The 15,632-nt window shown below is 41.1% G+C and overlaps 1 long non-coding RNA gene across 2 annotated transcripts; it reads right to left on the bottom strand.

The window, feature by feature from the left end:
* Window positions 1–778: 778 nt before the first annotated feature.
* LOC306658812 lies at window positions 779–14,484 on the bottom strand. Of its 2 annotated transcripts, none has more exons than XR_013763155.1 (3): window positions 13,722–14,484; window positions 13,484–13,621; window positions 779–863 (listed from the first exon to the last, which is right to left on the bottom strand). It is a non-coding gene; the product is annotated as an uncharacterized lncRNA (long non-coding RNA). The 2 variants fall into 2 exon arrangements; XR_013763156.1 differs by lacking the exon at window positions 779–863 and adding an exon at window positions 7,434–7,918.
* Between the last annotated feature and the right edge of the window lie 1,148 nt (window positions 14,485–15,632).

The raw sequence follows: 15,632 nt of genomic DNA on the forward strand, positions 1-15,632 counted from the left end.
ATTACAATATTGTTCCGTGCCTATATCCCCTATTAAAACCCAAGGATCAGGTGTAGTTGTGTGTGCCTGTAGTCCCAACTACTTGGGAAACTGAGGCAGGAGAATCACAAGTTTGAAGCCAACTTCAGTGACTTAGTGAGATCCTGTCTAAATAAATAAATAAATAAAATAAAATTTAAAAACCCACTAGCTTCCCATAGAAAAAATATCATGTAATTTGTAACTACATTTGAGAATGAGTTCAATAACTTCAAATAGGTTGCTGAAGCTGGCCTGGAATTTACAATCCTCCTGCCTCAGCCTCCCAAATTGCTGGGATAACAGGCATGTACCACCATATCCAGCTTCAAATAAATTCTTAACAAAATACCTTCTTTTTGTTAACTCTAGTTATTCTAAAATATTAACCAGAACTTGAGTATTTAATTCTATCTAGAAACTGTTCAGAGTGGATTCAAAACTGAAAAGAGGATAACCAACTTTATATGTTGTTCATTGATTTTTTAAAAAATACTTATTTTTTAGTGGTAGGTGAACATAATACCTTTATTTTATTTTTATGTGGTGCTGAGGATGGAACCCAGGGCCTCACTGGTGCTAAGCGAGCACTCTACCACTGAGCCACAACCCCAGCCCTGGCCCCTCATTGATTTTTGATTTAACAATTATTGGTGAGCACCACATCAGGTACTTTTCTAGATTTATGGAAATATTAATAAATAACACAAATTTTTGCCCTTAAGAAAGTAATTAAAGGACTACTATAGCATAGACTATACTCACCAAATACTCCACAGTTCCTTGCTTTACCCAGCCTCCCTTGCAGTTAGGTTGGGATCATGTGATTACAGCTGGCTAGTGACCTGGGAAGGAAGTAACATGTATCATTTTTCAGGCTGAGGAAGTATAAATTAATGTGCTCCCTCTAACCTTTTCCCCTGTCAACAACCTCAGAGGTTTACATGTTCCACTTGGTTCAGTTTCAAGGTATAGTCTGAGTCATCTTGGTTACTGAACCTCTTAATCTATTTGTGTGCTAAAATAAAATACCTGAGCCTGGGCAATTTCCAAATAATACAAATTTATTTCTCACAATTCTGGAAATTGAGAAGTATAAGATCAAGGTGAAGAAGTTTTAGTATCTGTTAAGGGCAGCTCTCTGCTTCTGAGACAGCCCCTTATTGCTGCATCTTCTGGAGGAGACAAATGCTGTGTCCTCATGTAAGAAGGGACCAAAGGAACAAACTTGCCCTCTCAGGCCCTTTTATAAGGCACTGATCCATTCATGATTAGTGAATCATGTCCTAATGACCACCTAAGGCTCCACCTCTTAATGCTCTTGCAGTGGGGATTAAGTTTCAACATGAATTTTGGAGGAGACATAAACATTCAAACAATAGTATTCTATCTCTGGTCCTCCAAAATCGATGTCCTTCTCACATATGAAATATTCATTCCATCCCAGTAGTCCCAAAAGTCTTAACTTGTTTCAGTATCAGCCTTAAGGTCTAAGTTCAAAGTCTCATCCAAATATCTTCTAAATCACAGGAGGCTCAGGATATGATTAATCCTAAGGCAAATTCCTCTCCAACTGTGAGCATGAAGTCAAGCAAGTTGTGTAGTTCCAAAAGATAGGCACAAGAGAGACATTCCCATTCCAAAAAGTAGTAACAGACAGAAGGAAGGGATAACAGGTCCCAAAGAAGTCCAAAACCCACTAAGACAAATAGCATTAAACCTTGAGGCTGGATAACAATCTTCTTTGACACTATGTCCCACTTTTTGGACACAATGGAGCACAGGTTGGGTTCCCAAGGCCCTAGGCAGCCAAACCTCCTCAGCTTCGCTGGGTGCAGCGCATGCTATAGATCTGGGGGCGGGGGGGCGGGGGTGGGGGTGGTTAGAGTTGGATGCCTTTGCCTCTCTAAACTGGTGTTACATCACATGGTTCTACAGTTTTGGAGTCTCAGAGGTAGCTTTGCTCCTTTGACCCCTCTAAACATTGTTCTTATAGGGGCTGTTGGCAGTGGCCTTGACCCCACTGCTCTGCTGGGCGTTGTCCTGGTGGGGGTCTCTGTGGCTGCCGTGCCCCTGACTCAGTTCTCTGCCTGAGACTCAAGGCTCTCGGAGACAGCTTTTGAAATCTAGGTGGAGGCAGCAACCTCCACAACTCTTTTACTCCACATTCATACCTAGTTGGCCCAACAAGGACACTGCCAAAATTTATCACTTAACTTTCTAGAAGGGCAGCATGAGCCACACCTGGGCCAGCTAGAACCACAGCTAGGGTAGCTGAGGAGTGTTGCTGTGGAATGCAGGGAGCAGAGCCTTTAGGCCCCACATGGCCCACAGGCCTCCCCTTCAAAACCATTCTGCCCTCAAGGCCTTAGCACTCTGCCTGTGATGCCACTGGCAGCCTCAGAAATCTCTGAAATGCCTCAGAGTCATTCTTCCTTTGTCCTGATGAATGGCATTTGGCCTCATTCTAGCCATACTAATCTCCTTATCAAATGGTTGTTGGGATCAAACCCTTGGTATTCTCTCTCAAGCAGGCTTTTACAACCTGACCAACCTGAGAATTTTCCAAATATTTAAGTTCTGCTTCCTTTTTAAATTCTATCTTTAAGTTTTTATCCTTACATTTTACTATTGTCACAGGAGGTCTGAAGGGACCTCGATTGAGGAAAGCAGGGAGTTCGGCATACGTGACAGAAAAGAATTTTAGCATGTACCAGTCAGAGATACAAAGGTTTATTTAGGAGAAACACACCCAAGGGAGAATGTGGGCTATCTCAAGAATTAGTGGCTTTTGGGGTAAAACAAGGAATATACCTTCAAGGGAGAATATGGGCTATCTTCGGATAGACAAATAGCAACCCCTTGGTATGGGTGTTAACATTTGGTGGAGGGGGGTTAATATTTGTAGAGGGACAGTAGTTAGGGGCTGGACTAGAAATAGAATCAGGCTAGAGTTACACAATTTCATGTCAGTTTTTCCTGTGCTTGGGTATTGCCCTCATGTTTTGCAGGTAGGAGCATGGGTCAAGGGTGCGGGCCAAAGGAGTGGGCTGGGTTGCTTAGGAGTTCCAAAGGTTCATGGGCGTTTCCTGCATTTCAGTGGTTCAGTTTATCTTTCCTTCCCTTTTCTGTATCCCCAAATTCCTATCTCACTGTAAACAGTCAAAAGGAGCCAGGCAGTGCTGGGAATATAGGTGTTAGTAGAGCGTTTGCCGAGCATGCACAAGGCTCTGGGTTCAAGCCCCAGCGCCACACACACACACAAAAAAAGAAGCCAGGCAGGCATGCAGCCTCCTCGGTACTTTCCTTAGATATTTTTTCCATCATCTGGGCATGGTGACACAAGCCTGTAATCCCAGCTCCTCAGGAGGTTGAGGCAGGAGGATTGCAAGTTAGAGGCTAGCCTCAGCAATTTAGCGAGGCCCCAAGCAACTTAATGAGATCCTGTCTCAAAAAATAAGAAGGGCTGGGGATGTGGCTTAGTGATTAAGTGCCCCTGGATTCAATCCCCAGTACCAAGAGATTTCTTCAAATATCCTAGTGTCTTTGTTCACAAGTTCTGCCTTCCAAAAAGCATTCAGCTAAATTCGTTGTCATTTTATAACAAGAATGGTTTCCAGAGCCTTGTTTTTCATTTCCGAGACCTCATCAAAACAACCTTTATTTTCTGTATTTCTACTAGTGTTCTATCACAATCACTTAAGTAATCTCTAAGGAGATTTAGGCTTTCTCTACAGCTCTCATCTTCTGAGCTGTCACCTGAATTGTCCTTAATGCTCTGTTCGGGGTGATCTAGGTTTTTTATAGCATGCACCTCCAAACTCTTTCAGCTGCCACACATTGCCCAGTTCCAAAGCTGCTTCCACAGTTTTGATATTTATTAGCAACAAACCACTTTTTTTTTCTTTCTTTTTTTCTTTTGTGTGTTAGAGGGTGGGTGGGTGGGGGGTTACCAGAGATTGGACCCAGGGGCACACTACCACTAAGCTACATCCCATCCCCTTTTATTTTTTGAGAGTCGCACTGAATTGCCTAGACTGCCTCCAATTTGTGAAACTCCTGCCTCAGCCTTCTGATTTCCTGGGATAACAGGTGTGCATTACTATGCCTGGTTCTGCAACATGCCACTCTTGATAGAAATTTCTGTCTTAGTCTGGTTGTGCTGATATTAAAAAAAAAAAAAAAAAAAAGTCAAGACTCAGTAATTAAGAAATAGCAGTAATCTGTCAGCCAGGCATAGTAGCACATGCCTATAATCCTAGCAGCTCAGGAGGCTGAGATAGGAGGATCACGAGTTCAAAGTCAGTCTCAGCAACTTAGCGAGACCCTGTCTTTAAATAAAGTAAAAAAAAAAAAAAAAAAAAAAAAAAGAACTGGTATGTGGCTCCGTAATTATGTATCCGTAAATTCAATCCCTGTTACTAAAAAAGCAAAGAGACCTATTTGTCACCAGGCGCAGTAGCACACACTGGGGAGGCTGAGACAGGAGAATCACAAGTTCAAAGACAGGGTCAGCAATTTATGGAGGCACTAAGCAACTTAGTGAGACCCTGTCTCTAAATAAAATATTGAAAAATGGACTGGAGGGGCTGGAGTTGAAGCTCAGTGGTAGAGCACTTGCCTAGCATGTGTATGTCTCTGGGTTCAATCCTCAGCACCACATGAAAATAAATAAATTAAATAAAGGTATTTTGTTCATCTACAACTAAAAATATTTTTTAAAAGGGGCAGGGCTGGGGATGTGGCTCAGTGTTTAAGTGCCCCTGGGTTCAATCCCCAGTACGCACCCCCCCAAAAAAAAAAATCTATTTGTCAGTTCTGGAGACTGAGAGACTGAGAAGTATAGAAATAAATTACCATGGCATGGTGTCTGGTAAGGGCTGGGACTCTGCTTCCAAGATGGCTCCTTGTCCTTACATGGCAGAAGGGATAGAAGGGCAAAAGGGGGATACCCTATGTGAAGTCTCTTTTATAAGGTATTAACCCCATTCACAAGGGTACATGACTTAATCACCTTCTAAAGGCCCACCTCTTAACACTGTTACACTGATGAAGTTCCAACATGAATTTCAGAGGGAATACGGGCATTCAGACCATAACAGCAGTAAAGGTAAGGAGCAGAACAACACTCAACTAAACTGCTTGCCAACCTACTAGATACATGTGTGTCATATACATTTTGGTTGTTTAAGCCACTGAGAATTCAGTGTTTGGCTGCAATTACCCTTAGTAATGTAACTCCTCTTATTTACTTAATACTTTTTATTACTAGGCACAGTACTAGGCTGTTTGTAATACTGATTTGTTGTTAAAATCCTGAAAATTCACTTTTCTGGCCAAGAGGGAGGCATATTCCATGTTCATTCTGAACGGTTATATTCAATCTCACCAGATATGTTCCTTTCTTTCTTTTTTTTTTTTTTAAAGCACTAGTTCTAAGATTGATGCAAACCTTAAAATTTTAGAGGGAAGAAGGATTTTAGGCTTATTCTAGAGGACAAAACTCGGATGTGTCCTTAGATCCTGACTCTATGGTATTTGAGTAAGTTATTCAATCTGGCTTATTTTTTCCATAGGTAAAATTGAGGATGATGTTTTGCTACTAATATCACAAGGTTATTGATGATCAAAATGAACTATCTGTGTGTGTGTGTGTGTGTGTGTGTGTATGTGTGTGTGGTGTTGAGGGACTGAACCCAGGACTTTGTGCATACAAAGCAAGTACTCTACAAATCGAGCTATATCCTCAGCCCCCCAAATGAGCTAACTATTTAAACTGTAAAGCATTCATACACTTATGCCTATTCTCATTGAATCTAAGACATAACTGCATGTAAAAAAAATTCTGTAAGTTAACCTATGACACAACGCTTTTTTATCACTCAGTCCTTATTGAAAGGGCTTATTAAAATATATTTGTACACATTGTATTTTTAATTTGTGTGTGTTTGTGTGTGTATTGCTGGGATCAAAACTAAGGCCTCATGAACACTAAGCATTCACTCTATCACTGAGCTTCATTTCCAGTCTTATAGTTTTTGACTTTTATCATATATCACACTTGTGCATTAATGAAAGGAAAATATAAAGGAAATAACTAAGTTTAGGTAGCTCTAAATGTCTTTATATTCAGAGTTTGTCTTCTGAATTCCTTTTTCTCTTTTGTTTTGGTTTGATTTGGTTTTTGAGACAGTCACCCTAAATTACCCAATCTGAACTTGAATTTGGCAATCCTACTTATCTCAACTTTCGAAGTAGCTAGAATTGTAGGCATGTGCTACATTGCCTGACTTGAATTACTCTGTGTTTGTGTGTGTATGTTTTACTGGGGAGTAAACCCAGGGACATTCTGCCACTGAGCTACACCCAGTGCCCTTTTTTTTGTACTAGGGATTAAATCCAGGGGTACTTAACCACTGAGCCATATGCCCAGCCCTCTTTTTTTTTTTTTTTTTTTTTTTTAATTTTGAGATAGGATATCACTGAGTTGCTTAGCGTCTCACTAAATTTCTTTCTTTTTCTTTCCTAAGTATTTTTTTAGTTGTCCATGAACCTTTATTATTTATGTATTTATTTATATGTGGTACTGAGGATCAAACCCAGGGCATCGCACATGCCAGGCAAACACTCTACCACTGAACCTCAAACCCAGCTCTGCCTCACTAAATTTCTGAGGCTGACCTTGAATTCAGGATCCTCCTGCCTCACCAAGCCACTGGGATATAAGCATGCACCACTATGCCTGGCTCTTTTTTTTTTTTTTTTTTTTTTTTTTTTTAGTTGAGACAGGATTTTGCTAACTTGGCAAGGCTCACAATTCTCCTGCCTTAGTCTCCTAAATAGCTGGGATGACAAGTGTGTGCCAGTGTACCTGGTCTGATTCACTTTGAATCACTTTTGACTCTGAGTCATCCATGTCAGTATTTTTCAGCACAGTATTACCAGTGCCATCAAGAGCTCTGATGATGCTGGTTGAGGAGGTGCATGTCTGTAATCCCAGCAACTCAGGAGAAAGAGGCAGAAGGATCACAATTTTGAGGCCAGCCTCTACAACTCGTGAGACCCTAACTCAAAATAAAAATTGAAAAGGGCTGAGCTCAGGGAGGGATATTGGCCAAATTATTTTATTATTTCATGTGCACAGACAAATATATAACAACAAATCCCATCAAAAATAAGTAATAAACAAAAGGACTGGAGGTACATCTCCGGGGTGAAGTATGGTGACACATGTTTGTAATCCCAGAATCTCGGGAGCTGAGGAGGAGCCAGCCTCAGCAACTTATTAAGGCCCTAAGCAACTCAGAGAGACCCTGTCTCAAAGTTAAAAAAAAAAAGGGGGGTGGGGGCTGGGGATGTGGTTCAGTGATTAAGTGCCCCTGGATTCAATTCCTGGTACCAAAAACAAAAACAGAAACAAAAACCACTGAATGGTTTTCACATTCCTCAGGCAGGTCTCCATTTTTCCTGAGGTTTTCTTACAAGCCTCTGGCACCCATGTTTTTGTTTGTTGCTTGCTTGCTTGTTTTCTGTGGTACTGGGGATCAAACCTAGGGCCTGTGTGTATTAAGCAAGCACTCTGCCTCCATTCTTCAAGTTTTGATGCCCGTGCTTTCTTGATCATAGAAGGTGTCAATGGAAGGTTTTCAGGCAACAATAGGATTCATTCCTTCCACAACTGGTTAAGGCAACAAACTTAAAGTCCATGGGTTTCAGTTTTCTGTTTTATCAGAAATAATAGTGACCAAATTTGTGCATGAACAAACAACCAAACTATATTTCTGGGCAGGGCTGTAAAACACCATCCATTGTAAGATACCACTCAATTTAAGAGATGTTGGGCTGGGAATGTAACTTGGTGGTGGAGTGCTTCCTGGGAGTCTGGGTTCAATCCCCATCACTACAAAAATAAAAAAAAGAGAGATTTTAAAATATAATACAATGTATGTGTCTTGGAGTAAATAAATGTAGTACTTTTCTTTCACAAATAAGGATATGCAGTGATAAGGCCCCTAGAATTTCAGCTACCCCGAAGCTCACAGGTCATTCTTTCACTTCCATTCCACTGTCGGCACTAATACAGGCCTTCACACTCTTAAATCTAGGACAAGATCATGGAAGGATCCAGGATAAAGAGAAAAAAGAACTGGCTTTGGTATCTGAAGATGTTAGTATGACTCTCAGCCTTGCAGTTTTTCTTGTGTGCTACTTTGGAGGGGTCAAGTCACTACTGGGGGGACATAATTGATTCAGAAGGTTTTTGGTCAATGTATACAAAAGGACTTTGTAAATTGTAAAATCTCTAGGCAAGCAGAAGGTTGAGTCCCAGGAGCTGAGCTGGGTACTTGGCATGCTGTATCTCATTTGATCTGATATAAATGTTAAGGTGTATAATGACTTTATGGTTACCTTGCTACCTAATCTATCCTAAGATGTTCTTCTTGATTTCCTCCTCCTCCTCCTTCCTTTCTGAAATACCCCTTTCATTGCCTCACACCTTGAAGCATAAACCTGTGACTACCTTTTGTATCATAAACAAAAGTCGATGACTAGGAGCACATTACAGAGCTTGCCGTGTGGCCAGACTCACTTGAGATAAGAGACCCTTAGGCTACTACTGTACTGCTTTCCCTGTGACTCGTTCCAGAACTTGTCTCCAGGACCATGGCACACTTACTTTCTGCCATGGTCCTGGGGCTAAAATGTCCAAAATGAATCCAGAATTCAGGGTATTGATCTAAACAGGCATTAGACAATTTGTACAGATTCAGCTGCACAGAAAATTGGCATTCAAAAAATCTGGCCATAGAAATCAGAGACACTTAATAACAAGGAGCTAGTTTTGGGAGCTGTAACTTTATTAATAGGAGAAGTTACTGGCAAGAAATCTAGTACTAGTTAATTAAGTTTAAGACAGAATACTCCCCCTGTCCCACCCCTGCCCCGACACACACACATACCAAAGCCAGATTACCACTGAGACTGAGACTCTGAAAAGGACTTAGTCTACATGTTCTTCCAGTAGGGAGAATTAAAGCTCATGAAATGAAGTGTTGTTTTTTTTTTTTTTTTTTCTTTTCATTTTTTTTAGGTGTAGATGGACACCTTTATTTTATTTATTTATTTTTATATGGCACTGAGGATTGAACCCAGTGCCTCACATATGCTAGGAAAGTGCTCTACCACTGAGTTACACCCCAAACTCTGAAGTAGATCTTAATACACAAGTTAGGATTATAGATCCAAGTTTAGAGGATAGAGAGATATGAGGCATACTTTTATACCAGGCAAATGAAATGCTATCTTGCATTATTAATAGGTGGGGAAGGGTGGAGTGAGGGGTTAAAACAATAAGCTTTATTATGTTTCAAATGTCTGAAAGATAGAGGAGCAAAGCTCTATAAAAATTTGGGGACTCCCAAGACCGATCTCAAGGCTTCCTTCTTTAGGACAGCAATGCTGCCATGTTTAATTTGTAATTCAATATAAAATTAACATCATCCTCTGATTATTTTTTATACAGGCATATTGACCCCCCGTTGAGAGTTTAAGCTTAAGGGCAGTCATGGTGTCTTACTTTCTGAAATATTCTACATGCCCAATACCGAGCATAATGCCATATATGCTTGTAAATTTTTTTAATGTCACCTCTTCCTATTTAAATCTGGTAAGAGATAATATCTCATATGATGTCTGTAAAGGTGAGGACCCAGACATTCAGCACGTTTTTCAAAGAACCCAGCCACTCCAGAAAATCTGTTTTATTTGCAGAACTATTGCAAAATCTGACACTCCTCTTCACTTCACTGGAATGCCCTTGTCATTGCCAAATGTTGCTTTGCCTCGTGGAAATTCTTGGCCAGACCTATGGATTGCCAGACCTTACAGCTGTTGACCCTTAAAGTCCAAATCTCCTATAATTTCAAATCAAACAACATTTCTTAAAGACTTAATAAGAGCAGGCACTGAGATAGTTGCCAACAAAATATGAAACATGACTGTTGCCTTTGAGTTGATATAGTTTATTTAACAAACATATGAATATTTAAATAGCGAATACAGGCTTCAGTGACAATTATGAACAGGAGAAGAGATAAGAAAGGAAAAAAATGTGTAAGAACTCACTGGAGGGAGACATCAATTTTACTCCTATGAAGGAAGCAAAGAGTTCATTTTATATTTTTTCTTCCCTTTTTTCCTTCATGTTACCACTTTTTTTTTTTTTTTTTTTTTTTTTGGTACTAAGGATTGAACTCAGGGGCTCTTAACCACTGAGTCACATCCCCAGCCCAGTTTTATATTTTATTTAGTGACAGGGTCTTGCTAAGTTGCTGAGACTGGTTTTGAACTCAGCCCCCTGAGCCGCAGGGGTGACAGGTATGTGCCACCATGCTGGCTCATGTCACCATTTTTAGAGTCAATTTATGGAAAATACATGTCTCTACCCCTTACAAATCTTTCATATACCTTGGGCTACTTCTCCTGAGTTTTAGTTCTCGTCTCTTGGCCTGAGGTTACTCAATGGCACCACTAAGACTCCTGTCTTGGGAAAGGTTCACCTCCTCTCTTTACTGCTAATTTTTAGAATTTATACTTTGTAGAATATTTTTTTGAGGGGGTGGAGTACCAGGGATTGAACCCAGAGGCACTTAACCACTGAGCCACATCCCCAGCCTTTTTACTTTTTATTTGGAGACAGGACCTTGCTAAGTTGCTGAAGCTGGCTTTGAACTTGAGATCCTCATGCCTCAGCCTCCTGAGCCCCTGGCCACCATGCCTGGCCCTCTGTAGAATTTGTAAGTTTTCTAGATCTAGGAACCATGTTACTGGTCTCAAAGATACTATTCTTATTATTATAGCTTGCTCCCTTTTCCTAGGATGTTGGGAATATGTATGATTTCTATTCATTCTCAGCTTTCTGCTTGAAATATAATCTTCCAAGAATAGTCTTTTCTTCTGAGATGAAGAGGCTTTGTCAAAACCATGAAATAGCAGGGCATGGTGGTGCACTCCTGTAATAAATCCCAGCAATTCAGGAGAATGGAAAGGTCAAGGTCAGCCTCAGTAACTTAGTGAGGCCCTAAGCAACTTAGTGAGATGCTGTCTCAAAATAAAAAATGCAAAGGGCTGGGAATGTGGCTCAGTGGTCGAGCACCCCAGGGTTCAAAATAAAACAAAACAAAAAACAGTGCAGCAGCCACTGCCTCCTATTTCTTTACCTCATATTCCCTGTAGCCTTCCTACTACTCTCCTTTGGCCACTTCATCTGTTGCCCAATGAGAATGAATGTCATCCCATTCCAAGTCTTCAATCAATGTGTTCTAAAAGGAGAGAAAGCCTAAGCATATGAGTCAACTTTATTCCTGGTACTGAACCCTGTTTGTTCTTGTACTAGTTGCCCTGAGGAACAGGGAAGAGAAATGCAACTTCTGCTTTTCTTGCTATTAAAGGGAAGTGATTGGCAGTCAACCCATTTTACTAATTTAAAAGAAAGGGATTAAACACTGAGCTCCTGATACATGCACATAGGGCATTACTAAGTATTTACTTTGCGGTGTTTAATGTGTTACAATCGCCTTTATTAACCTTGGTGTTGGCTTCATGCACAGCAGAATCAGGCTACCTCAGTGATCAACAAGCATCTGCCTGGTGGCCTGGTAAATGAAAATGCTCTCCTTCAATTTAACTAGATGCAGTAACTACAGTAGTGACCTGTCCTTTTTCTATCCTCACTTTATGTTACAGGGATTTGGGTGCACTTATGTTTTTGTTAGAATATAACTTCCTAGGGGCTACAGGTCAGCATTCATCTAGCATACACATGAGATTTTGGGTTTGATCCTCAGCATGATAAAAAGGGGGAGGGGGAGTTTATTTATTTATTTATTTCTGAAGTAGAGAATCCTTTTTCTTTTTCTTTGTGATACTTGGGATTGGTCCTAGAGGCTCACACATGCTAAGCAAGTGCTCTGCCACTAGCCCTTTTTTAAAATTTTGAGACAGTTTCACTAAATTGCCCAGTTTTCTGACCTTGAACTTGGAATCTTCCTGCCAGTCTCCCAAATAGCAAGTATTGCTGTCTTAAGTCACCATGTCCAACTCTGTTTTCTTTTTTTTTTTAATTTTGATTTACTTACATTTTTATTTTTGTAGTATTGGGAATTGAATATGGGGAGTTCTACCACTGAGCAACAGCCCAGTCCTCTTTATTTTGAGTCAGGGTCTTACTAAATTGCTTAGGGCCTCGCTAATTTGCTGGGATTGGCCTCGAACTTGCTATCCTCCTGTCTTAGCCTCCCAAGTCACTGGGATTACAGGCATGCACCACCACACCTGGCTTATTTTTTATTTTGAGACAGGGTTTCTTTAAGTTGCTTAGCCTGGCCTCAAACTTGTGATCCTCCTGCCCCAGCCTCTGGAGTCTCTGGGATTACAAATGTGTGCCACCACACCCATCTTTTCTTTTCTTATTTCTTTTTCCTCTTCTCATCAAGTGGTGCATTGCACCATACCAATGTTCAAAAAATGTTTTTAAATCAGCTATTCAATCAGTGAATCAACCAAGGCTTGCTAAAGTGATACCTGCTCTTGTACAAGTACACTCTATATGCTAGCTAAGTGGTTAAACACAACAAAACAATAGCAATTACCTGTGGTAGTAATGAATGGCTACTTCCCTAAAAGCCAGTGACATCCAGAGAAAGGTCAAGGAATCTTGGGAGCATAGTCATTCAACTAGCTCAAACCAACCCAGGGAATGCCTCTGAGGAATTACTTGGTGAATGGAGCCATGGAGAACACCCATATTCAACAACGGTTATCTCTGACTTTCAGCACTCAGCAGACAGCCTCTGAGAAACCTTGCACTATGTCCCATCCTGTTTTCACGCAGGGAGTGAGAAGGGGTGACTCTGGCCCCATCCTGTAACCCAGAGAGATTCCCTGACATGAGGACTGCTGAGAGACTGAGCAGATGCAATAGGAATGCCTGTGCTCTTCCCTGACTGCCTATTTTGGCCATCTCCCTGCTTTTAGATTCCACAGCAGAGGGATCAGAGGCTTGTGCCAAGCTAAAGATATGGGAGAACGATCTGGAATCTACCTCAATAGGTAGGGCTGATTAAGACAAGTTGGGGGTGCACAGTGGGGAATGTTCAGTAAACAAACCTCTTGCAAGAATCTGGAGTCATAACAAAGCCAAGCCTTCCTACTCAGTTAACCTCTGAACACCAGTGGAAAATTGATTTTAATGTGTAAATATTAGACATAGGTGGGATATGTTAATAAATCATGGTATCTTGAATGACCTGGTTGGCCTTCAGTGAAGAGAATCAGTAGTTTTAGTTTGACTGCCCTGATCAGCCCTACTCCTCTCTCCCAGCATCACGGAAAGATCTCTCCGGGGTGAGGCTGCAGGTGATCAGGTGTATCCAGTGTTCTCTGTTCACAGGAGCTTTGGGTATACCTGTGATTCTTTCCATCCTGCAAAAAGGATCTGCGAATAGGGCCTCAAAAGGCAGGGGCTTCCATTCTCATTATACTTTCCCAGTATGGCAGCCCAATGGTGCTGGAAAAATTCTGCTCCCCCAGCATTTCCTGTACCCTGAAAGTACAGAGAGGAGAGGAGTTTTCTGTACTATTCTTCCCTGTGATCTGCTGTGAAAGGTGTTGTGTAGCATATGTAGGCAATGGAGCATACTTACCTTGACTTTAAGCTCTGTAGTGACCCTGGGTCCATAGATTCTAGGAGCAACTGGCCTCCTCTAAGTCTTGGCTGCTCTAACTGGTAGGACTCCTAAGCTTCTCATTCACTAGTTGTTATCAGCCAGAGATCCCAGGCATTCTGGAAGCTCTGCATGGGAGTAGGAGCTGCTGCTGTTGCTGTAACTGCCTGGATCTACGGCAAAGAGCCAAGAAACAAAATTGCTTCACGCTGTGTGGACTGACTCCCCCAGAGCTGGCACAGCCAGGGAGTCTACAGAGCCATCTAAACCTCTGTCCAAGCAGTCTGTCTCTCAGTAGCTACAGAAACAGTGTTTGTTATCCTTTAGTTTTCAGTAGACTGGCGAAAATCTGATGGCGACAGTCTGCGTTTCTGAAGCTGGAGAACCGAATAGGCAAAACCTTTAGAAATGAGAAAGCAGCTTCCACCAGTGGGGTCCTGTCCCCAGTTGTTGCTGTCAGTACTTTAGGGACTCAGTGAGAACACTCCCCACCAAGAACTTGGAACTAAAGTTGCCCTTTCAGATTTGAATCTTAAAATCAATGCACAATGAATTAAAGTATAGTTATTCAAAGTTTTAGTAACAAGGATGAATAGTTCCATGGCCAGTAAGACTGTGCTGTAACTTGAAAAAAAATTCATCTAAATTCAAGAAAGAACATAATCATTCAGGCACAGGGTTGCTGAGCCCTGAAAGCTCAGGAAGAGAGAGGGTCTTAGAGCATATGCTGGTGCTGTTTATCCAAGGGTTCATAGGTGAGAGGTTGCACTGGCCTCTCATTTTGGAGAAAAGTAAATTGCTGATTCAGAGTTAGATGAGTCTGATTCTATCATGACTTATAAATATTCATAACATAAAACAGACTTCCTACAAACAAACAGATCCCCTTGTTTCTGATTCTGTGCTCTGTAAGCAACCTACTCTGGCCATCTGACTTCCCAAGTGCTGATCACAGGACTTGAGTGTTGACCCCTGTAATTCTTTCTATTTCTATTCATAATTTTATGAATAAAATGGTATTTTGATTTTGAATATCAGCCTCTGGGAACTTGAGTCTGCTTTGGGAGATACATCTACAATCTATGTATTAGGAATTCATAATCTATTTATCAGTAGATTGAATTGTTTGTATGTGTGCAGGACTTGGGATTGAGCTCAGGGGCACTCCACCACTGAGCTATATCCCCATCCCTTTTGGATCTCGCTGAATTGCTGAGAATGGCCTTGAACTTGCAATCCTCCTGCCTCAGCCTCCCAAATTGCTGGGATTGTTAAGCCACACTGCACCCAGCAGCAGACTGGATTTCTAAAACAATATGGCTAGTGATCAGAACTTCACCCTAGTAAGTCACAGACCATGCCATGGAGGACCGTTTGGAGTCACTGAAACTTCTTCATAGGCTTGTGGTCAGTGTGCTTCTTAGTCTGACTTCTAAAGTTTTCAGGCATAGTGAGGGTTCTGTCTGTTTCAGGAGACTAGCAGGATATAATTGTGTTTGCAGTCCTGGTCTGGCATGGAACAGATTGTGTTTTCCATTTTTACCTTAAGCAAGTTGCCTCATCTTTCTATCTCTTAATATTCTCATCTATGAATTGGTGATAACAAAAGTATCTACTTCATAGAACTGTTAGGGAAAAAATGGTACTGCTTGTTAAACATTTCACGTAGTATCTAACATGAATAGATGCGCAATAATACAAGCTTGTTTTTTTTTTTTTTTTAATAGCTCTCACAAGATGCCAGGCTCTGTTCTAAGCACTGATAAACTTGCCTAAAGTTAAACACTTGGCAGGTTGTAGAACCAGAACTGGGAGTTCAACCAGGCCAAAGCTTATGTATTTGACTAGTGAATTAAACTCTCTGACTGCTTAATAAACACACCAAAGAGT

The sequence above is a fragment of the Sciurus vulgaris genome, assembly GCF_902686455.1.
Source record: "Sciurus vulgaris genome assembly, chromosome: 1".
Taxonomy (NCBI): domain Eukaryota; kingdom Metazoa; phylum Chordata; class Mammalia; order Rodentia; family Sciuridae; genus Sciurus; species Sciurus vulgaris.